Source organism: Phyllostomus discolor, chromosome X (genome assembly GCF_004126475.2).
Source record: "Phyllostomus discolor isolate MPI-MPIP mPhyDis1 chromosome X, mPhyDis1.pri.v3, whole genome shotgun sequence".
Classification (NCBI taxonomy): Eukaryota; Metazoa; Chordata; class Mammalia; order Chiroptera; family Phyllostomidae; genus Phyllostomus; species Phyllostomus discolor.
The window spans coordinates 89,482,783-89,506,053 of NC_050198.1; the positions used below are offsets into that span (position 1 = coordinate 89,482,783).

General features: G+C 40.8%; 1 long non-coding RNA gene across 1 annotated transcript; it reads right to left on the minus strand.

Annotated features, from left to right (window-relative positions):
- Positions 1-270: 270 nt before the first annotated feature.
- Positions 271-22,967, minus strand: LOC118498381. Its single transcript, XR_004900883.1, has 3 exons — positions 22,847-22,967; positions 7,882-7,883; positions 271-282 (listed from the first exon to the last, which is right to left on the minus strand). It is a non-coding gene; the product is annotated as an uncharacterized LOC118498381 (long non-coding RNA).
- Between the last annotated feature and the right edge of the window lie 304 nt (positions 22,968-23,271).

Here is a 23,271-nt window from a genome sequence, read left to right on the forward strand (position 1 = left end):
AGCAGCCAGGTGTTCCTGGCGCTTTATGTCCTGGGTCTAAATTTTCTCTTTTAGTGCATCTCTTTATATGAATCTGCTTCTCTTCCTTTCTTTGTCATTGTGTTTGTGTGAAACATTCTTTGTCTATGTCTATTTTTCAAGTTATATTGAGATATAATTGACAAATTGACATGATGTAAGTAAAAGGTGTACAATGTGAAGTTTTGGTATACATATGTATTGCAAGATAATTACCACAGTGTAAGGTTAGTGAACACCGATATGACCTCAGATAGTTAACTTCTGTGTGTGTGTGTGTGTGTGTGTGTGTGTGTGGTGAGAACTTTTAAATCTACTGTCTTAGCAACTTACAAATATGCAATATATATTATTGTTAGCTATAGTGAACATGCTGTACCTTAGATCCCCAGAAATTATTCATCTTATCGCTGGAAGTTTGTACCCTCTGACCACCTTCACCCATATTCCCAACACCCCTGGCAACCACCACTCTATTCTCTATTCATATGAATTTAATTTTATAATTACTCCACATCTAAGTGAAAACAAATAGTATTTGTCTTTCTCCGTCTGACTTATTTCACTGAGCATAATGCCCTCAAATTCCATTCATGTTGTCATAAATAGCAGGATTAGCTTATTCTTGGTAGTGGAGTAATATTTCATTATATATACCACAGTTTGTTTTTTTCTAAAAAGAAGAATTTATTGATTTTTTATTGAATGTATTGGGGTGACATTGGTTCATAAAACCATCCAGGTTTCAAGTGTACAACTTGATAACACATCATCTGCACACTGCACCTTGTGCCCATCGCCCCAAGCAAAGTCTCTTTCTGTCTTCATTTCCCCCCTTTGCCCACCTCTAACTATGCCCCGTCCCCCTTTCCCTCTGGCTATCAGCACACCGTTGTCTTTGTCTGTATATTAGGTAAATATGTTTTTTGGTTAATCCCTTCACCTTCTTTCATTCAGTTCCCCCAACCCACCATCCCTTCTGACAGCTGTCAGTCTCTCCCCTCTATCCATGCCTGTGTTTCTATTTTGTTCATCAGTTTATTTTGTTCATTAGATTCCACATATAAACGAGATCATATGGTACTTGTCTTTCTGTAAGTGGCTTATTTCACTTAGCACAATGGTCTCCAGGTCCATCCATGCTGTCACAAAAGGTAAGATTTCCTGTTTTTTAATGGCCCAGTAGTATTCCATTGTGTAAATGCCCCATAGTTGTTTTACCTGCTCATTTACTGATGGGCACTTGCGCTGCTTCCATATCTTGGAGATAGTAAATGACACTGCAATGAACATAGGGGTGCTTATGCTGTCTTGAATTAGCATTTTGGGTCATATATTTCCACATATATTTGGATATATTCCCAGAAGTGGGATCGCTGGGTCAAAAGGCAGACCCATTTTTAATTTTTTGAGGTATCTCCATGCTGCTTTCCACAGTGGCTGCACAGTCTGCATTCCCACCAACAGTGCACTAGGGTTCCCCTTTCTCCACATCCTCTCCACCACTTGTTTGTTGGTTCATTAATGGTAGTCATTCTGCTGGGTGTGTGGTGATATCTCATTGTGGTTTCAATTTGCATTTCTCTGATTAGTGACATTGAGCATTTTTTCATATGTCTATCAGCCATCTGCATGTCCTCTTTGGAGAAGTGTCTATTCAGGTCCTTTGCCCATTCCTTAATTCGGTTGTTTGTCTTCCTGGTGTTTAGTTGTATAAATTGTTTATATATTTGGGAAATTTACCCCTTGTCAGATGTATCATTAATGAATATGTTCTCCCATACAGTGGGTTCCCTTTTCATTTTGTTGATTTTTTTTTTATAAATTGCTCAACAGAAATACCATAAACCAGAGAAATTTTTTTTTTCTTAAGATTTTATTCATCCATTTTTAGAGAGGGAAGGGAGAGAGAAAGAGAGAGAGAGAGAGAGAGAAATATCAATGTGCGGTTGCTGGGGGCTGTGGCCTGCAACCCAGGCATGTGCCCTGACTGGGAATTGAACCTGCAATGCTTTGCTTCACAGCCCGCACTCAATCCACTGAGCTACACCAGCCAGGGCCGGTTTTTTTTTTTTTTTTTTTTTTTTTGCTGTGTAAAAGCTTTTTGTTTGATGTAGTCCCATTTGTTTATCTTTTCTTTTCTTTTTCTTTTTCCCAAGGAGATATACTGGCAAAACTATTGCTATGAATGATGTCTGAGATGTTACTGCCTATGTTTTCTTTCAGAATTTTTATGATTCATGACTTACATTTAAGTCTTTGGTCCATTTTGAGCTTATTCTGGTGTATGGTGTAAGTTGGTGAGCCTAGTTTCATTTTTTCACTTGTAGCTATCCACTTTTCCCAACACCATTTATTGAAGAGATGGTCTTTACTCCATTATATGTCCTTGCTTCCTTTGTCAGATACTAATTGCCCATAAGTATGGGTTTATTTCTGAGCAATCTGTTCTGTTCCATTGATCTATATGCTTGTTAGTATGCCAGTACCAAGCTGTTTTGATTACAGCGGCCTTATAGTCTAGCTTAATATCAGGTAGAATAATACCTCCAACTTTGTTCTTCTTCCTCAAGATTGCTGAGGCTATTCAGGGTCTTTTTTGGTTCCATATAAATTTTTGGAATATTTGTTCTAGATCTGTCATAGAAATACCATTGATATTTTAATAGGAATTGCACTGACTCTGTAGAATGATTCAGTTAATATGGACATTTTAATTCTTTCAATCCATGAACAATGCATATGGTTCCACTTATTCAAATCTTCCTCAGTTTCTTTTTACTCCTCGGTTAAAATTTTTCCTAGGTATTTTACTTATTTTTTTTTTTTGTGTGATAGCAAATGGGATTGTTTTCTTAATTTCTCTTTCTGATAGTTCATTATTGGTAGTAAAAATACTACCAATTTCTGAAATTTAATTTTGTGTCCTGCTACTTTGCCAAATTCATTTATTAGATCTGGTAGTATTTTGGTGGAGTCTTTAGGGTTTTGTATATACGATATCTTATCTGTGAAAAATAACAGCTTTATTTCCTCCTTTCCAATGTGTACCTTTTATTTCTTCTTGTCTGATCGCTTTGGCTAGGACTTCTGGTAGTACACTGCATAAGAGTGGTGGAAGTGGCCCTAGCTGCTGTGGCTCAGCGGACTGAGTGCCAGTCTGCAAACCAAAGGGTTGCAGGTTCGATTCCCAGTCAAGGCACATGCTGGGTTGTGGGTCAGGTCTCCAGTAAAGGGGTGTATGAGAGGCAATCACATATTGATGTTTCTCTCTGTCTCTTCTATTCCCCTCTCTCTAAAAATAAATTTAAAAAATCTTTTTTTTAATACAGTTTTCTCCCTTTTACTCCCAATCCACCACCCCTCCCAACCAAATTTTAAAAATCTTTAAAAAAAAGAGTGGCGAAAGCGGACACCCTGTCTTTTTCCTGATTTTAAGGGAAACGTTTGTAGTTTCTGCCTGTTGAGTATGATGCTGGCTGTGGGTTAGTCATACAGGCCTTTGTGATGTTGAGGTATGTTCCCTCTAGTCCCACTTTGCTGAGAATTTTTATTATACAAATACTTTTTCTGCATCTATTGATATGATCCTGTGGTTTTTATTCTTTATTTTGTTTTTGTGGTGTTTCTCATTTATTGATTTGCAAATATGGTACCAACCTCGAGTCCCTGGAATAAATCCCACATGATCAAGGTGTATGATCTTTTTAATGTCTTGCTGGATGTGGTTTGCTAATATTTTGTTGAGGATTTTAGCATCTATGTTCATCTGGGACATTAGCCTATAATTTTCTTTCTTCTTAGTGTCTTTTATCTAATTTTGGGATTAGGATGATGCTGGCCTCATAAACAGAGCTTAGAAGTCTTCTTTCATGTAGAATTTTTTTGGAATAGTTTGAGAAGGAGAGATGTTAGTTCTTCTTTCAATGTTTGATAACATTTACTTATGAAGCCATCTGGTCCAAGACTTGCTTGCTGGAAGTATGATTACTACTTCACTTTCATTAGTTGTAATCGGTCTATCCAGATTTTCTGATTCTTCCTGACTCAATTTTGAAAAATTGTGTATTTCTCAGAATCTATCCATTTAACCCAGGTTGTGCAAGTCATTGGCATATAGTTGTTCATAGTATTTTCTTACAAATCTTTGTATTTCTGTGGTGCCAGTTGTTACTTCTCTTCCTTCATTTGGGTCCTCTCTCTTTTTTTCTTGATGAATCTGGTTAAAGGCTCTCAATATTTGTTTGTTTGTTTGTATATCTTCTTCTAAGGACAGGCTTATTGATTTTAGAGAGAAAGGAAGGGAGAGGGCAAGAAGGAGAGAGGGAGGGAGAGGGGGAGATTGAGAAATTGATGCGATAGAGAAACATCCATAGGTTGCCTCTTACATGCACCCTACTGGGGACCGAACCCGCAACCTAGGCATGTGCCCTGACCAAGAATCAAACTCGTGAACTTTTAGTGTACAGGACGATGCTCCCACCAACTGAGCCACACCAGCCAGGACTTGTTTATTCTTTCAAAGAACCAGCTCTATGTTTTATTGATCTTTTGTATTTTTTTAAAAATCTCTGTCATTTGTTTCCACTCTCATTTTTATTATTTATTTCCTTCTATTTACTCAGGGTTTTGTTTGTTGTTCTTTTTCTCATTCTCTTAGGTGCAGGGTTAGATTGTTTATTGGAGACTTTTCTTCCTTCTTGAGATAGGCCTGCAAAGCTACGAACTTCCCGCTTAGGGCTGCTCTCACTGTGTCGCAAAGATTTTGGGTTGTTGTGTGTTCACTTCATTTGTTTCTAGGTAACTTTTGATTTCTTCCTTGATCACATTGTTTAATAACATACAGTTGATTTCTAGTTTCATACTATTGTATAGTACACTTTCTTTATCCATTCATTGCTCAATGGACACTTAGGTTGTGTCCATATCTTGGGTATTTTAAATACTGTTGCCATGAACACGGGAGTGCAGGTAGCTCTTTGAAATAATTTGATTTTATTTAGATATATTTGAAGAAGTAAAATTCCTGGATCATGTGGTAGTTTTATTTCTAATTTTTATGAGAAACTTCCATACAGTTTTCCATGGTGGCTGGATCAATTTGCATTCCCATGAACAGTGCACCAAGGGTTCACCTTTCTTCACCAGCATTTGTTATCTGTGGTCTTTTTTGTAATAGTCATTCCAACAAGTGTGGGGTTATATCTCATTGTGGTTTTGAGGTTAGTGTTCTTTTTTTTTTTCAACTGTATGATAGGATGATAAACACTAGGCTTTTATACAGGGTTATTTGGGGGAGCGAAATCGTATAACTGAAGTGTAATGTTGTGTGTATGGGGGACCCCAAAACTGTGGAATTATCTTCTAGAGGGCAGACCCCTCATAGTACAGGCTTCCCCTGCTAGGCGAGTGTTCTGGGAACCCACATGTTTCAGTGTACCAGCTGGCATTGGTGTGAGAGGCTGCGGTTAGCTTCAGTGAATTTTTTTGAAGAGTCTTTCAATGTGTTTGCCCATTTCATGATGGGTGATTACTGAATGGACCCACCCACACCTCACTGAGTGTTCAGCAGTTTTTGACCAAAAATGGCATGACCCCTATGCCCCACCCTTCCTATTCACTGGATCTCACCCTGAGAGACATTTTTGTTTTCCCAGATGAAAAAAAAGTTGTCAAAGGGAAATGTTTTGCCGATGTGGAAAAGGGGAAGCAAAAAATGGCAAATCCACTAAAAGGCATGAAAATTGATGAGTTCCAAAACTGTTTGGAGAAGTGAGTGGAAAAAACTGTTTTGACCAGTGAGTGGACAAAACATCTCGATAGGTGTCTTGCATCAAATGGAGAGTACTTTGAAGGTGACTGAAGTTTAAACATATAAGAATAAATGCACATTTTTAAAATAAATAAATTCCAGGTTTTTGGGGGGTTCCCCTCCTGTGTGTGTGCTTGCATGTTTTCAAATGGTGTCCATGTTACGCCTTTGTGATGTGTCCACTCAGTTCTACAGCTAGAGCATAGCTGCTATAGCTGGATTTGATAAGAGGACTTTCTTACACATGAGCTTAGTCTCAGAGGAGGTGCTGGGGGACTGCAGTGGACACAGGTGGTTGATGAATCCCTGTGAAAAGAGACAGGCCAGGCTGAGATGCCTAGATATAGGGGAAATAACTCTGAAGTCCACCTGCTTTGGAGAATTGATATGGAGTATTCCTACTACATTGTCTTGCCATATGACAGGTGTTTTTTTTTTATTTTTTGAGATATGCCATTTACTGAAACTTACTCTTGTCTGAGACTCAGGAATTACCCACCTCTGTCTTTCACTATGAGTGTTGTTGCTGCTTGGGAAAGCTGTGCTCTACTTAGGTGACACTGAAAGGATCCAGAAAGAACCTCCAAGGGCTCAAAAACAAGATGGCGGGGAGACAGGAACTCCAGCCTTGCCCAGGTGCAGGCTCAGGAAGGCTTTTGTAGATGTGGCATGGTTTCAAGGACACCTGGCAACATAATCACTTTCTGTCTTGCTTCCCCTAGCAAGTACCAATTATTTTCAACTTTGAAGACACTATAAAAAGGCTTTCCAACATGGAAATCCTACTCAAGCTTATAGCTTTTATGTGAAGAATTAAACTGGAATTCTGAATAAGAGCTTAGGTAATGGAGAGCACTTTTCCCACCAGCACCTTCCAACTCATCATTTCTTCCATGTTCAGACCTCTTTCTGGATGTGGGGCCCGGAAGGAATCCAGAGCATTTTCTTGAAGCCAGTGGCTACGAGCCACCGCTGTGGAAAACGCATCAACTTCGGGTGGATTTACACATAACTAGCCCAGGTAAGGGCCCACGACCCCCGTACTCTTTCTCAGGTATGTCCTAGGATGCATTGGATTTCAGGGAAGTAGGTCTCTTCTTTCTAAAGGTCGCTCCTGGCTTTCGCGACTGCCTAGAATAGGGTAAATAGTAACTTAGCTCTCAAATGTGGGAGAGAAAGCAAACGGTTTGCCTTGAAAAAAAAAAAAGAAGTCAGGTGATCTGTTTTTGGCAAAAAGCCACTTATCGTGGCGACTTTTCAACCACTGTTTTTTCTCTCCGTCCACCTGGATCAGGGAAGCCAGTAGGTTATGAGAGTTCCAGTTGCCACCGAACTCCGAAGATCGCTTCCCAGGGTTTAAACTTTAGCCATAGGATTATATGAATGAGGGCTTTGGCTTCCGCCAAGCTCCGAAGATAAAAGGCATTTCCTCCTCCTCCTCCAGCTTGGGAAACCGAGTGTTCCCATATGAGTCAGAACCTCGTGGGGGGGGGTGGTCTGGGATCATCTCCTGAGAGCATAGGGGCCTTACAGGGAACTCCCATACACCGTTATCTCGCTACTGGGGAAGTGCTCAGACTGATCGCCTGAGGCACTTCAAGCTCCCTTCCTTGAAGGGAGGACCCAAAGCACATAAGCGGAGTTGGGGTCCAATTCCTTTTCTCTGTTTTTCACCAACAGCACACTTCGATCCACGACACTTTTTCCCTAGCTAATTAACACAGGGTCAGCGCAGGCGGCGGAAGCAGGAAAAATAAGAATTGAAAAGCCGCTGCGACAAGCGGTTTTTTGCCAAAAACAGATCACCTGACTTCTTTTTTTTTTTAAGGCAAACCGTTTGCTTTCTCTCCCACATTTGAGAGCTAAGTTACTATTTACCCTATTCTAGGCAGTCGCGAAAGCCAGGAGCGACCTTTAGAAAGAAGAGACCTACTTCCCTGAAATCCAATGCATCCTAGGACATACCTGAGAAAGAGTACGGGGGTCGTGGGCCCTTACCTGGGCTAGTTATGTGTAAATCCACCCGAAGTTGATGTGTTGTCCACAGCGACGGCTCGTAGCCTCTGGCTTTAAGAAAATGCTCCGGATTCCTTCCGGGCCCCACATCCGGGCTCCAGCTGACGTGATCACTGGCCGGCAGTGACCGCGGAAGGCTGTGGATGGCTGTCAACACCGGAGAAAAACAGACAGAGACAACTAACTCCTGTGGGGAAGCAGGAATGGAATGGCCACTCTGGTGGGGAGAGCACCCCATCCCCCTCCAGAGAGGCTTTTTACTGGTTTCGCCTGCAGAAGAATTCAGGTAAAGCTCATTACTCATTACCAGGAAGTAAGGATCAAACAATAGGTAACAAGGAAGTCTGAGGGCCTATTTTGAGTCAGGGTCAAAGAGCTGTAAAACCCTCTAAGGAACAAAGTTACTACTTCTCTGGATCCTCATCACTCAACTGAGAGCATTCTAAACAAAGCAGGTTTCACAGGATTTTACATATTCTTTCTTAGGCCTGATCACCCGGGGAACCCACCCTTTCCAGCACAGGGCTGCACCACCCTGTCATTGTTTCAGGCTTAGGTGGAGCAAGGGAACTAAGGCAACCAAGAGATAAGGAGATTTTCTCCCAGATGATGAGGACTCAGGCTATGTCAAAGCTGAGGAGTGAGGGTCCATCACCCCCTTTTGCTGTAGCCCCCAAAGTCCTTCCTTGGGGGCCTCCCACGTGATCATGCCTGTCTTAGATCGTTCCCCCCTTGGGGAATCTTACCCGTCATTGGCTAACCGACCAAGCATCGGGGGTCAGTTATGAATGAAGCAGCAGAAGCAGCATTCCTGCCAGGGAGATAAGCTTTTGTCTCCTTGCTGGCTCACGGTCCAAGGTCACTCCCTCAGTGTTAGCCTTGGTGGGGGTTACAGCTTCTGATACCAGGCAGGGCAGTCCCCAACATTTCTCTTAGCAACTTACCCTAGATTCGAAACTCCGTGGGGTTACCAAAATTGGTTCTGATATTATCTAGCACAATGACCTTTGAAAAGTATTTCCATTGACATAAGCTCATCTGATTCCTACATCAGAATTGATGTAGTTATACCAATTTTGTAAATGAGGAAATAGTTTGCTGACATAGTAAAGGAGTTGCTCAAGATACCATAAGTAGAAAGTGAGGGAGGAAAGAGAACTGACATCTTTTACCCGTAAGTATAGAGTTCCCTACTCTGGAACATCACCTTTCTTCATTCCCATAGCCAGTCAGTCTCCAGGTGCCATCATTGGTTCTTTTCCTGGAACTGTTGGGATTTTTTCCTTCCTATCCATTTGCCATGGCCACTCTTTTTCCAGATGTTTATCACTTCATGTGTTCAGTGACCCCCTTAGTAACAGCACTGACAATTGTGTAGCCACCATCCTTCTGTGAAATCTGACTTTTAGCTATATCTGGAATAGATTACAATAGATTACATCCCTTATTTAGAGACATACGTGCCTCAAAATCTGGTTGCCTTTTTTTCCTCCTTCTGGTATTGCTGACACTGGAAAAGATCTATCTATCTATCTATCTATATAGATATGTATATGTAAGATATATATATATATGTAAGACATATATAAGATGTATATATGTAAGATATATATATATAGATAGATAGATAGAAATGTTTTCATCCATAAGATGTCTATACAGAGATTCTGTGAATGTAGAAATGAAAAAGGCCTGAATGGCTAAATAATAACCACCAAGGTGCAGTAGGGTGTGTTTTATTTTGAGTTGAGTCATTCTGAACCTTTGACCTCTCTGTTCAGTCAGTGAGCTATTTTATTTCTCTCTTCTTATGCCCAAGTTGGTCCCATTTCAATTTTGAGTTTTTTAGTATCACTTAACTCACTGCTCATTCAAAGCTGTTTTGTAATAATATGTCATTTATAAGTAAACTTATGACCTTTTCTTGTTTGCCATAAAAGAATGTTCGTTGGTATGTATCAGCTGAAATATGTTTTTTGTCATTCTACTAAGAGGTAGAGAGTCACTAACATGGTCTCTAAGTCCTAAAAGACTTTAATACTTCTTTGCTTATCTTTGATCAACTTGGTTATAGAACTCTAATTATATAAAAAATGTAACTATCATAATGTCAACCACATTTAACCTTCCTGATATCCCATGATTCTTTGCACTAAGGGCACAAGGCCAGGTCTTTGCTGACTGCTTGATAACTGAATGAGTGATTATTCTCCTTGTTAATGGACAATGATATAGAAAACTCTTCCATATGTACAGAATATTAATGAGAAGCTGCACAAGCTGAGATAAGACTATAAGATGCTGCAAGCAATCACTTATAAGAACATTATAAAAAATATTACTCGTCAAGGATGTAGCCAGACTGGGAGGTCTCTGTGACGAATGAGAAGGAAAGGGGCAAGACACACTCTTCCCCTCATGAATAACTGTGTAATTTGCAAACAACATTTCTTCAACCATTTCTATTATTGAGTATCCCATTTAAATAAAAAAAAAACTTTGTGAGATAGCATTGCAGATATTGACCTGGGGAGGGGAAACATCTTGCTTTCTTCTCAACCTCTGTAGTGCCTTCTGTGCCAGGCACAGTGTGTCAAGTATTTGTCCTTCATGAACAGTGCCACCGAGGTGACAGCTACAGTAATTTCAGCCAATCCCAAGACACTGGCCAATCCGTAGCACTGTTATTTTCCTCAAAACGTTTTCAATGTGGGGTATTGTGTTTAATTAGAAAATTTAGGACAGTCATTCTTGGGTTATTTAAAGGAGAGTTCCTTGAATATTGTTTAGTTCTTCAGTTCAATTCACTTGGGCTCTGTGAACAGGATTTCTGTGTCAGCTATAATAGGCACATGGAATGTCATAGCCGCAAGGGGCTGAGAGATCATTTAAGCCTGTTTTTCTCAATTGAGTAAAATACAGACCACTTTTAAAGGACAAAAAATTCTTACTAATCCCAGTGTGGACTTAAATTATTTTTAGAATGCTATTAGAATAAGAATGTACTAATAGAAATTAAAAGTATAGTGTAACATGTAATATATTTACATATATAAATATATATTTTAAGTAATACACATAAATCAGGTATGTGCTTGTTATACATAGATCATATGAGATGATTCCCTATTCCCACTTTTTTCTGCTGGTCAGAAAACGACATCTGGTTGTATATAGGGACTTTGTTTGGCAGAAACACATCTTTTGTCTAACATGTCCACCTTTGTGGGTTTTTTCTCTAGCTTTTAACAATTACAAGAATTCTCTACTTGTCTTTCATTAAACTGATAACACAAACACATAAGTGGGCAGAAAAATGGCATGGTAGTCCTTGATTATAAGAATATGCCTTGGAGCCCTGGCTGGTGTGGCTCAGTGGATTGAGGGCTGGCCTGCAAAGCAAATGGTTGCTGGTTTGATTCCCAGTCAGGGCACATGCCTGGGTTGTGGGCCAGGTCCTCAGCGGGGAGTGCATAAGAAGCAACCACACATGGGTGTTTCTCTCCTCCTTTCACTCTCTCTAAAAATAAGTAAGTAAAATCTTAAAAAAAAGAATATGCCTTGGAAACTTTAAAATAAATTATCATGGAAATGAAAACACAGCATTAGAATATTTTAATAACCATGGACAAACCATTTTCCCTAATATATCTGCACAGCCTAATATGAAAACATCAACCTAGACCAATCCTTTTTTTTTTTTTTTTGCAAAAGGAGACCTGTTAGCTGGAAGTTGAGGTGAAAGAGGAACCCAGCACTGAATCAGTTTCTATTTTCTTAGTACAGGAAATTTTCTGCAAAGCAACATTGCTTTTATTCATGTAATTGAAATTTATCCCATGCAAAACTAAAATCAGAATAATACTACTTTGTATTATCTCCCATAATGGTTGGTGTTTTAAGTCACTGAGGGAGTTATGAAGCTTCATCAGTTCACTGCCATGAATGGTTTTTTTACTTGAAATTTTATTTATTTTGACAATAGAGTGATGTCATTTTTATGTTGGTGCTGATAGTGTTTAAATATGAGAAACAGGAAAACATCATCAAATTTCAGGAAATATCATGTGAGGAAGCAAGGTCCAGGCTCCTGGATGCTGTGCATCTGACCATGGCAAGATGAGTTTAGGTAGTTGGAGCAATGACAAGTATTAAGATTTGAAGATAGCTGTTATTTTGAGGTCCTAAATCATAGGTGGCAAACACAAGGCCCATGGACCGAATCCAGCCCTCCACCTTATTATCCAGCCCGGCATCTTGTTTCTACCCGGCGGCAGCGCCGAGCTGTCGCTCAACTGTTAAAAAGTAGTTCCATTTATAGAGTCCTAAAATTACATCCAGCCCTTTGAAGGCAACCATGAGACTGATGTGGCTCCCTGGTGAAAATGAGTCTGACACCCCTGTCCTAAATCCTACCTTTGGGGACAAAGAATAAATATCAGTGGATGAGGAATTAGCCATAGTTCCTTTCTTTTTTATTTTTTAAGATTTTATTTATTTATTTTTAGGGGGTAAGGGAGAGAAACATCAATGTGTGGTTGCCTCTCGCACAACCCCCACTGGGGACCTGGCCCACAACCCAGGCATGTGCTCTGACAGGGAATCAAACCGGCAGTCCCTTGGCTCACAGGCCAGTGCTCAGTCCACTGAGCCGTACCATCTGCAAAATGGGTCAATAGGCAAAATGACCTCTCAGAGCATTCAGTTCTGGTACTATGTGTTGTTATAATTGTTGCCCTGCCATTTTCACTTTATTTCCCCCTAATTTGGCTCCAAGTTTTGAGTGAAATATGATATAACCAAACTAAATACAGTTTACTCTGAGTCTTGTTTGATGCCCTTAAAACCAGAAGGCTATGAAGTGTGTTATGCTGTATCATTAGCTGGATTAAGAACAATTCCATTGGATTCCATTTTACTTTATATTCCTTCCATTTTATTTTTTATAATAATTTGAAGTTTTGAGCAAAATAGCATGTTGCATATGTATAAAGGCAGAGATTAGAGGGATCATTTCTTGCTGTCACCATCAAATGACACACATGGTGATGTTTATGTGACACTTGAAGGATGGGATTTAGAGGGACAATAGAGAATAATGGAGGGCTTTCAAGGTTGGGAAGGAGGCTGGCTGAGTGAGCCTGGCATGTTCACAGAACGCTAACATGCAAGAGAATGACGGGAGCAAGGAAAAATTCAGCAATACTTTCAAAAAGAGAAGCCAGGCTGCAGAGGGCCTTGAATAGCAGACAGTGGAGGTTAGGCTGGATAAGCAGACATAAGGATCCATTAGGTCTTTCTTGATTGATGCCTGTGTGTAGATATTCACAGATGAGCATTAAACAATGGGTCTGTGTCCATTGCCTTTCAGGTCAGTTGGTATTGTCCATCCTTTGGCAATAATGTGCTCTCCCCCCACCCCTAAAACTCCCTCAGTAGTTTTTGTCTTTTTAGGGACTGCTTTAAGACCTTACTTAGATGTTAGTTTTCTCATCTATAAACTGAAGGCGTAGGAGTAGATCTTATGCTCATGATTCATTCTCTGTCTCTCTGTCTCTGCGCGCCTCCCCCCCGCACTAAGACACTTCAGTGATGGTTTGATCTCATCAGTGCAGCATCTCACTGCGGCAGCTATTATCTCCCTGTGTGGAAGTGAGAAGATGTGTGTAGCCTGGGGAGAACAAATCCCATAGTGGGCTCTCTCCTCAACGTTCCAATCCACAAATTCTAAAAGTTTTTCTAAGCTCTGACATTCTGATTTACAGTCTAGGTCATGACAAAATTCAATTTGGTGACTTTGGAGAGAGTCAATCATATTTCTAACAGTTATGATCCTTTTCTGCTGCAATTAACAGAATACAGAACTAAAAGTGGCTGAAACCAGGAGGACAACTTATTATCTCAAATCCAGATGAGGTTGGTTTGGGGATTATTTAGTTCAGTGGCTCAACAGTTTCATCAGACCTAGGGGTTCATTCATCTTTCTGCTCTGTCATCCTCAGCATCTGCACTATGATAATGTCTCTCCTCTTGTTTGCAAGATGGCTGCAGCCGCTCCAGATAACATATGCAGAAAAAAAAAAAAAACCCATGTGAGATAGAGAGTAAGAGGGAGCATTTTATTCTTATTTTCTTAATTATGGAGGACAACCTTCCCTAGCCAAATTCCCTCAGGTTCCACTGGTCAGAGAAGCGATAGTCACATACTTGTTTCTTAAGTGCAAGGTTATAATAGGTTGTGGGTATCTGGCATATGCAGTTTCTATAGTGAGAGGTATTTGTGCCTGAATAAGAGAAAGGGGGAGGGAAATGGATGTTGAGAAAGCAACTAATAGTGCCTGCCACATATGTTCTTTTTCCAACACTCATCTTAAGACCTCCCCTCCTTTATGTAGCCCCTGGCTAATTAAAGCTAAGTATTTAGCATAAATCAGGGCTTTTGTGGATTATCTGAATAATTAGAGTCATTGTAAGCCCAGGGCCCTTATTTTATTTCATCTAAAAGTTTAAAGATAAATGGGCTTCCATTGCCCAAAATGAGCTTCTCTGGTGCTGAAACCGGATGTTATTTTTATTTTATTGAATTATGCTTTAGGAATGTAACTTAAAATGTATAGGGATTATGATAAAGAGAAGCTTAAATTCTTGACTTTTTTTACTTTACAAATCTTGATCAACTACCCAAAATAAGACCAGATTAAAGGGGCATGTGAATATTTAATGTACAATTAGGAATATGTTGCTAAAAATGAGGAAAGAGTTTAGAACTACGACTATGAATAAATTGTGAAATATCGGCTTACTTCACTGCTACAACACTGACCTAAAGAAGCTTTTCTGTTTCCCCAGCAACCTCACACGGCATTAGCTTGCTTCCCTCAGAGTAAATTAAATGTGATTTTCAAGTACTACACTTCATTATTTCAGAAATCACAATACCTTGCAGAAATAAGAACATTTTCTAAATCACATTGGAGTTTATTTTTAAACCGGAGCAGAGAAAGTATGTATTTGGAAAAATATTTTTCTTTTAAATCTACTAAATGTCCAAGGACTTACAAATTATCTCCATGATGAAATGGCAAATGGGGCATTGTATGTATAATTTACTTATAATTCATTAATGATTGCCCAATCATATTTTTATTTAAAAAGTTTTAGTTACCAGGTACATGAGAAAGAAAAAAGCCACATCTAAAATGAATCACCTAACTTCATGATTAAAAGCTTTAGAGGTGAAAATCATGTTATTGGTAAGAAACATTTTCTAAAGTCAAGTTCTCTTCCTCATGTATCTGATTGCTTGTTTCCCCAAACTTGGTGCATATCTTATGTATGTGTCGTATACACATGTGCATATCCACATGCACACATTATGCAGTGTGTACTAAAATTGGTATATGTCAAATTTTGAATAAATGATTATTTTAACCTATGACCTCCATCCAGGTCATTTTTTCCTTTGTTTTTAATATTGTAATTGAAATGGACATAGCAACCTATTTTTCAAATTATTTAGTGACCAGTCTTTAAAGGGTTTTTGCATTTAACCAGTGTCTGGCATAATACTTAGCTCATTCTGCCTTGGATGGGAATAGTCCAGGAAGGTGACTGGCTCTTTATTACATTGTGAGTGACTAGACAACAGGAGTAGTGGTCAGTGTATACATGCGCCATCTGGGGAGACTAGCAAAGAGACTTGAGTGAAGTAAGTCATCAATAGTGATTCTTCGGTCAGATTGCTAGAGGCAAGACTTGCTTTCTCCAGAGTAGAGTAATCTTACGCCTAAGGGTGTGTGTACAAGATGATACATCCGGGAAGTAGAAAGGAAATATTAAAACTTGTATTAATGTTGATCCGAGCAAAAAATAAATGGCTCTTTAGTGATAGCTAACATGCGATTTGCTAGTAGTCCAAGCATATAATTTAATACATATAATTAATATGCCCATATTAGGAGCCCATGCTGAGATTTTATCACTGGTAAAGGCGGAGATCACAGAAGTTTAGAGACCACTGTTTCAGTTGCAGAATGCCCAAGTGGGCTGATTTCCTAGTGTGGGAGGCACTCAGCTCTTTAAACCTTTCTGAACTGCTAGCAGATGCCCCACATTCTACCACATTTCCTCTTTTGTTAATATAATCTGGAGTACAGATTTGGGAGTCAGTCAGATCTGAATCTGAATGCTTGCGCTTCCATTTACAGTTGTGTGACCTTGGATAAAAGAGTTCACTTCTCAATTTGCTCATCTTTAAAATGGAGATCAAAATGCCTACCTGGCAAGGGTGGTTGTGAGTTTATAGAGAAGTAGAGAAATTAATATATGATTGAACTTCAGCAAATGTTACCTGCTTTCCCAATATATTAAAATTTTAAGCATATAAATTGTTGGTTATTGGTCATTAATATGTCTGTATAATGAGTTTGAGATTCCTTTTTTCTAATTTCTAAATTTTTATTTATTACTTTTAGAGAAAGAAACATCAATTTGTTGTTCCACTTATTGATGCATTCTTTGGTTGATTCTTTTTTAAATATATTTTATTGATTATGCTATTACAGTTGTCCCATTTCCCCCCTTCACTCCCCTCCACCCTGTACACCTTCTCCCACCCACATTCCCCCCCTTTAGTTCATGTTCACGTGTCATAAGTTCTTTAGCTTCTACATTTCCCATACTATTCGCAACCTCCCCCTGTCTATTTTCTACCTACCATCTATGCTACTTATTCTCCGTACTATTTCCCCCTCTCTCCTCCTCCCACTCCCGTGTTGCTAACCCTCCATGTAATCTCCATTTCTGTTGTTCTGTTCCTGTTCTAGTTTCTTGCTTAGTTTCTTTTGGTTTTGTTTTAGGTGTGGTTGTTAATAATTGTGAGTTTTCTGTCATTTTACTATACATTTTTTTAATCTTCTTTTCTTAGATAAATCCCTTTAACATTTCATATAATAAGGGCTTGGTGATGATGAACTCCTTTAACTTGACCTTATCTGAGAAGCACTTTATCTGTCCTTCCATTCTAAATGAAAGCTTTGCTGGATAGAGCAAATCTTGGATGGAGGTTCTTGCCTTTCATGACTTGGAATACTTCTTTCCAGCCCCTTCTTGCCTATAAGGTCTCTTTTGAGAAATCAGCTACAGTCTGATGGGAACTCCTTTGTAGGTTACTGCCCCCTTATCTCTTGCTGCTTCTAGGATTCTCTCCTTAATTTTAACCTTGGGTAATGTAATTATGATGTGCCTTGGTGTGTTCCTCCTTGGGTCCAACTTCTTTGGGACTCTCTGAGCTTCCTGGACTTCCTGGAAGTCTATTTCCTTAGCTAGAATGGGAAGTTCTCCTTTATTATTTGTTCAAATAAGTTTTCAATCTGTTGCTCTACCTCTTCCCCTTCCGGTACCCCTATAATTCAGATGTTGGAATGTTTAAAGATGTCCTGGAGGTTCCTAAGCCTCTCCTCATTTTTTTGAATTCTTATTTCTTCATTCTTTTCTGTGTGGTTGTTTCTTTCTTCCTTCTGGTACACTCTACTGTTTTGAATCCCAGTTTCCTTCCCATCACTATTGGTTCCCTGTGCATTTTCCTTCATTTCTCTTATCATAGCCTGCATTTGTTCATCTAATTTGTGACCAAAATCAATCAATTCTGTGAGCTTCCTGATTACCAGTGTTTTGACCTGTGCATCTGATAGGTTGGCTATCCCTCGGTCGCTTAAAAGGATGGATTCTGGGGCTTTGATTTGTTCTTCTGTTTGAGCCATCTCTCTCTCTCTTTTTTTTTGGTCTGGTCGCACCTGTTACTGGAGGGGGCGGAGCCTTAGGTGTTCACCAGGGTGGGGCACTCCAGTTGCTGGGTTGTGACGGTTGTATGTGGGGGCGGGGTCAAGAGGGAACAATGGCAGTTGCTCCATTCTCCGTGGGACCTCAGTCTCTTCTGCTGCTTCCCCCGAGCAAACTGGGCCCCTCTGGTGCCAATTCCCATGTGGGTGGGCTTGTGCACGCCACGGGACCCTCCAAGGACCTCTCCTGTGAGGCTGGGTGTCTCTGCATGTGCCTCAGCTCCCACAGGTGTCCTCAATCAGTGTCCCGAAGCTCTATTTCCCAGCGCTGGGATCCTGGGTTGCACGCACTGCCTTACTTCACAGTCGCCGCCTCACTGGGTCTGCCAGTTGCCACCCCTCGGCCGGGGTCTGCCAGCTGCTGCTTGTGCACTCAGGGTCCACCTGCTGTGGTCTTGCAAGCCCCAGATGCCTTAGCGCCCCCAGATGCCTTATGCGCCTGGTCCCAACTCTCTCTCCTCTCCATGCCGAGACCCTCCCCTCGCCTGGCTGCTCGTCTCCGCCCCTCCTGGTCTGGATGCACAGGTCTATTTCAACTTCTTGGTTGTCTGACTTCCATTCGGATCAATTTTCTGTCAGTTCTGGTTGTTATTCTGTTTCTAAATTGTTGTTCCTATCTTGGTTGTGTGTGGAAGTATGGTGCATCCACCTATGCTTCCATCTTGGCTGGAAGTCCGAGATTCTTTTTTTTTTTTTTTATTGTGGTAAAATACTCATGCACATAACAGAAAATTTACTATTTTAAACATTTTAAAGCAAATAATTTATTGGTAATGCTAATGGTCTGAATGTGTTCCTCAAAATTCATGTATTGAAATCCTAATCTCCGAAGATGATGGTACTGGAGTATGGAGCCTTTGGGAGGAGATTAGGTTATGAGGGTGGAGCCCTCCTGAGTGCAATTAGTGCCCTTATAACAAGAGGTCAGAGGAGTCTCTCTCCACTTCCTCCAGGTGAGGACACAGTGGGAAGGTGCAAGCTGTGAACCAAGAAGAGGGCCCTCAGGGCCTTGATTGTGGACCTCCAGCCTCCAGAACTCTGTGATGATGTTTTGTTATAGCTACCCAAAATGACAAAGGCAAGCACTTAGTACATTCATAATGCTGTGCAAACATCACCGCTATCTAGTTCCAGAAGCATTTTATCACCACAGATGGAAACCCCATGCCAATTAAGCAGTCACCTCCTAATCCCTGTTCCCCCCAATCCCTGACAACCACTAATCTAGTTTGTGTCTCTATGGATTTGGCTGTTCAGGACATTTTATATAAATGGGATCATACAATATGTGGTCTTTTGTGACTGGCTTTTTCACTTAGCATGTTTGTCAGATTAATCCATGTTGTAGTACTTCATTCCTTTTTATGGCTGAATAATATGCCATTGGATTGATATAACACATTTTGTTTATCTAACTATGTGTTGATGGACATTTGTGTTGTTTTAACCTTTTGGCTATTATGAAGAGTGCTGCTATGATACACATTTTTGTGTGGACATACATTTTCAGTCATCTCGTGTATATACCTAGAAATAGAATCATTGGGTCACAATGGTTGAAGTTTGAACAGGCTGGCCAGGATCCACACATGAAGGCCGTAAAGATCCTCATGCAAGTGGTGGAGCTTGGGTAGGAGTGGGAAGAAAAGAGGGGTAGTGTGGGGACAAGAGGCTGGTGCTCCCTCACTGCTGCACTGTGACTCAGCACTCCTAGGAAGCTGGGAATTCTATATTGGAAACTGGCCTTCTGCAAAGCTGCAGGTGTCACTGTTTCATTTACCCGGAATCCTCAGGACACATCATCATGGGGTCTAAGTGTTTCTCTTGTAAGATCATATCTCACAAACTCTTCTTGCTCCAGGGGAGGAGTTATCAATATCCATATTGCCACTAGAGGAAGGAGGATGGGCACATTGTCAGAATGGGTAGGATGATGGGTGGCAGAGCCAGGAAGAGACTTATGTCTCTGGCCTCCTTGTTCAGTGAGTTAACCATCTGGTAGCATATTTCATTCTCCTTGCCCAAGCACATTGGCCTTGAATCAGATGTTCCCATGAATTACAGCCCCAGGACTATTTTTTTCAGAGAGGAGTACTTAATTTGAATCATTCTGCATTGTTTCCCAAAAACCAATATATTTTTCTCATTCGAGTAAAACTGAAAGTCTCATTGTAGGTATCTCAAAATTAAAATTTTGTCTTGAAAACTTTAAGCTGATATTTAGCTGAAAATGGGGGATGGAATAGTTTGTTCTCCAGTGCTCTGGAGTCTTCTTTTTGCTATCTGTACTCCCAGTTATGGTTACTGAAGTCTCAGCAAACTTTCTGTCATTTTTAGATGATTCACTATTACTCGGCCTGCCCAAACTCATGGATTTCTGAATTTGTCAATGTTAAATGGGATTTCCTTAATCTATTCGGGGCTGTCACAGAATGCTTCCTGTTCTGCTGTGACTTTGAGGAATAAAAGGGTTCCTCGGTCAGTGATGAGATGACACCCTTACTAATTAGCTGAGTCTGTGTGAGTCCTTCAGAAAGTCTGAATCAAACTAGTCTAAGCTGCTGTGAATGAACCCTTTATCCCTGAAAACTTCATAAAGAAAGATTGTGTCGATTGGGTTATTAATGCCACAGACACACATCTCATAAAGCAAAATAATGTCAAATACAAAAATAAATCATCTCATTTATTTATTAATCATACAGGTGTTTGGCCCCCAGCCCTCAGCTAGGCTATGGGCTACCTAGCAGATGAATAGCATGAGTCTCTACCATTGACTCACAGACTGTCCAAAAGAAGGAAGGCCCTTCAAGATCCTATCATTTTATTGCTCTCCTCATCTATAAAATGAGGAGATGGACTGATACTGGTGTTCTGGCCCCGAGAGTCCAGGCTAACTCTCCTAACTGGTACTCTAATGCCCTGTTTACCATATAACTACCCTGATTCCTGGATGTAACTCATAGGATCAAGATAGCTCTATCATGAGACACCATAGGTTATTTGCATATGCTCTGGGAAGCTGTAAAGCACATGTCCGAGTATCTGAGCAGGGTGTGTGTTCTAAGCCTGTAGAAGTCAGAGGCATTGTTCCTCTTAAAACATGTGATAAACTTGGTGAGCTAACTGCACTCTCTGTCACGCTGAACCTTAACCAGAGCACCCGGGCATCCTGGAGTACCACGAGTCCTTTGCAGCTACATGACCATATTTTGATCGGCATGTGATTTCTTTATTGCACTGCTAGGAGAGGTGTGCCAGATGAGGCATGACCTACGTAAGTGAGGAGTTGGGTGTACCATTGTTCATGTGTATGAGTATGAGGGAGAACATAGTTTCAGCACCAAGGAAAGATAGTGTGATGCTTGGGAAATGTGAGATTTTGACTTAGAGCAGGGGTCCCCAACCCCTGGGCTGTGGACCAGTACTGGTCTGTGGCCTGTTAGGAACCGGGTTGCACAGCAAGAGGTGAGTGATGGGTGAGCAAGCAAAGCTTCATCTGTATTCACAGATGCTCCGCATTGCTCACATTACTGCCTGAGCTCTGCCTCCTGTCAGATCAGTGAAGGCATTAGATTCTCATAGGAGCACGAACCCTGCTGTAAACTGTGCATGCGAGGGACCTAGGTTGTATGCTCCCTGTGAGAATCTATGCCTGATGGTCTGAGGTGGTGATGCTAGTGCTGGGGAGTGGCTGCAAATACAGATTATCATTAGCAGAGAGGTTTGACTGCACAGAGACCAGCATAAATCAATTGCGTGCAGACTCATCAAAACCCTATCAGTGAGTGGCCAGTGACCATTAAGCTGCATCTGGTGGCAGGCTTTAAGCCAGAATCTGACACTTATTTTAGTCAATGCATGGCCCACCCATTATTTTATTTACCACTTCTATCCGTACCTCTTTCCCACACTGTGCACTTGTCTCAGTCGCAGTTTTGGTGAGCCCACAAGCTAACCCTAGCGAACATGAGTGAAAAACAAACGTTGCTGGAGAGCTGCTTTGCAAAGGGGGAAAGACCCAATGATGAATGAGCAGAAGACTGCCAAAAAAAAAGAAAGCTGCATTTAAAATACCAAGAGTCCTACTTAAATTACGCATTCATTGCAACAGGTGATTCACATTCCCCAAGCCCACTATGTATATGTAGTGACTGGCTATCCAAAAAAGCCAAGAAACCTTCTGAACTGCTTCACCACACAGAGACCAAGCACCCTGCATTAGAAGACAAGGTTTTGGAGTTTTTTTAAAGAAAAAAAAATGTGAACGCAGGAAACAGAAGAAATTATTGAAGGCCAACACTTCAAATGTATCTACACTGAGAGCATCATCCCCAGTGGCTGACCGCATTGCTAAAGCTAAGAAGCCCTTTACCATTGGTGAGGAGTTGATCCTGCCTGCTGCTAAGGACATTTCTCGTGAACTTTTAGGAGAGACTGCAGTTCAAATGGGGCGTGTGTTCCTCTTTCAGCTCACACCACAACTAGATAAATAGATGAAATAGCAGAGGATATTGCGGCACCGTGGTATGCAGTCCAGGTAGACGAGTCTACCAATGTTGACAAGAAGGCAACAATGCTTGTTTTTTATGCGATATATTTTTCAGGAGGATGTGAATGAGGATATGTCTTTTGTACTTTTGTTGCCAACTAACACCACAGCTGCAGAGCTATTCATGTCTTTGAACGATTACATATCAGGAAAGCTGAATTGGTCATTTTGTGTCGGTATATGCATGGATGGAGCAGCTGCCATGACTGGACAGGTTTCTGGTTTCTTTACTCCAGTCAAAGAGGCTGCTTCTGAATGTGAGTCTATGCAAGTGTCATCCATAGAGAAACGCTGGCTGGCCGAAAATGTCACCTGAACTTAACAACGTTTTGCAGGATGTGATTAAAATTATCAACCGCATTAAAGTATGTGCCCTTAACTCACATCTGTTCCTGCAGCTCTGTGAGGAGATAGATGCAGAGCACACACGTCCTCTCTTACACACAGAAGTGAGATGGCTTTCTAAAGGGAGATCACTGGCCAGAGTTTTTGAGTTACGAGAGCCGCTCCAGAGATTTCTTTCAGGAAAACAGTCACCACTGGCAGCACATTTCAGTGGCACAGAATGGGTCACAAAACTTGCTTACTTGTGTGACGTAGTCAACCTACTCAATGAACTCAATCTGTCACTTCAGGGGAGGATGACAACTCTGTTCAAGTCAGCAGATAAAGTGGCTGCAGTCAAAGCCAAACTGGAATTATGGGGAGTGAACATTGCAATATTTGACATGTTTCAAATGTTAGCAGAGACTTTGAAGAGACTGAACCAGGGCTTTTTCTCTCCCAGCTGGTGCGTGATCACCTGTCTCAGCTTTCAGAAGAGTTAGAGCATTACTTCCCAACTACAGTAGACCCTGAACTGGGAAGGAATGGATCTGCGACCCATCTGTGAATAAGCCGGGTGAATCGACTTGGTCCGTGCTAGAAGAGAACCAACTGCTTGAGATCGCAAATGACGGTGGCCTTCAAATTGTGTCTGAGACAACTTCGAATCTCTGTATGTTCTGCATTAAAGTCAAGGCGGAATATCCTGA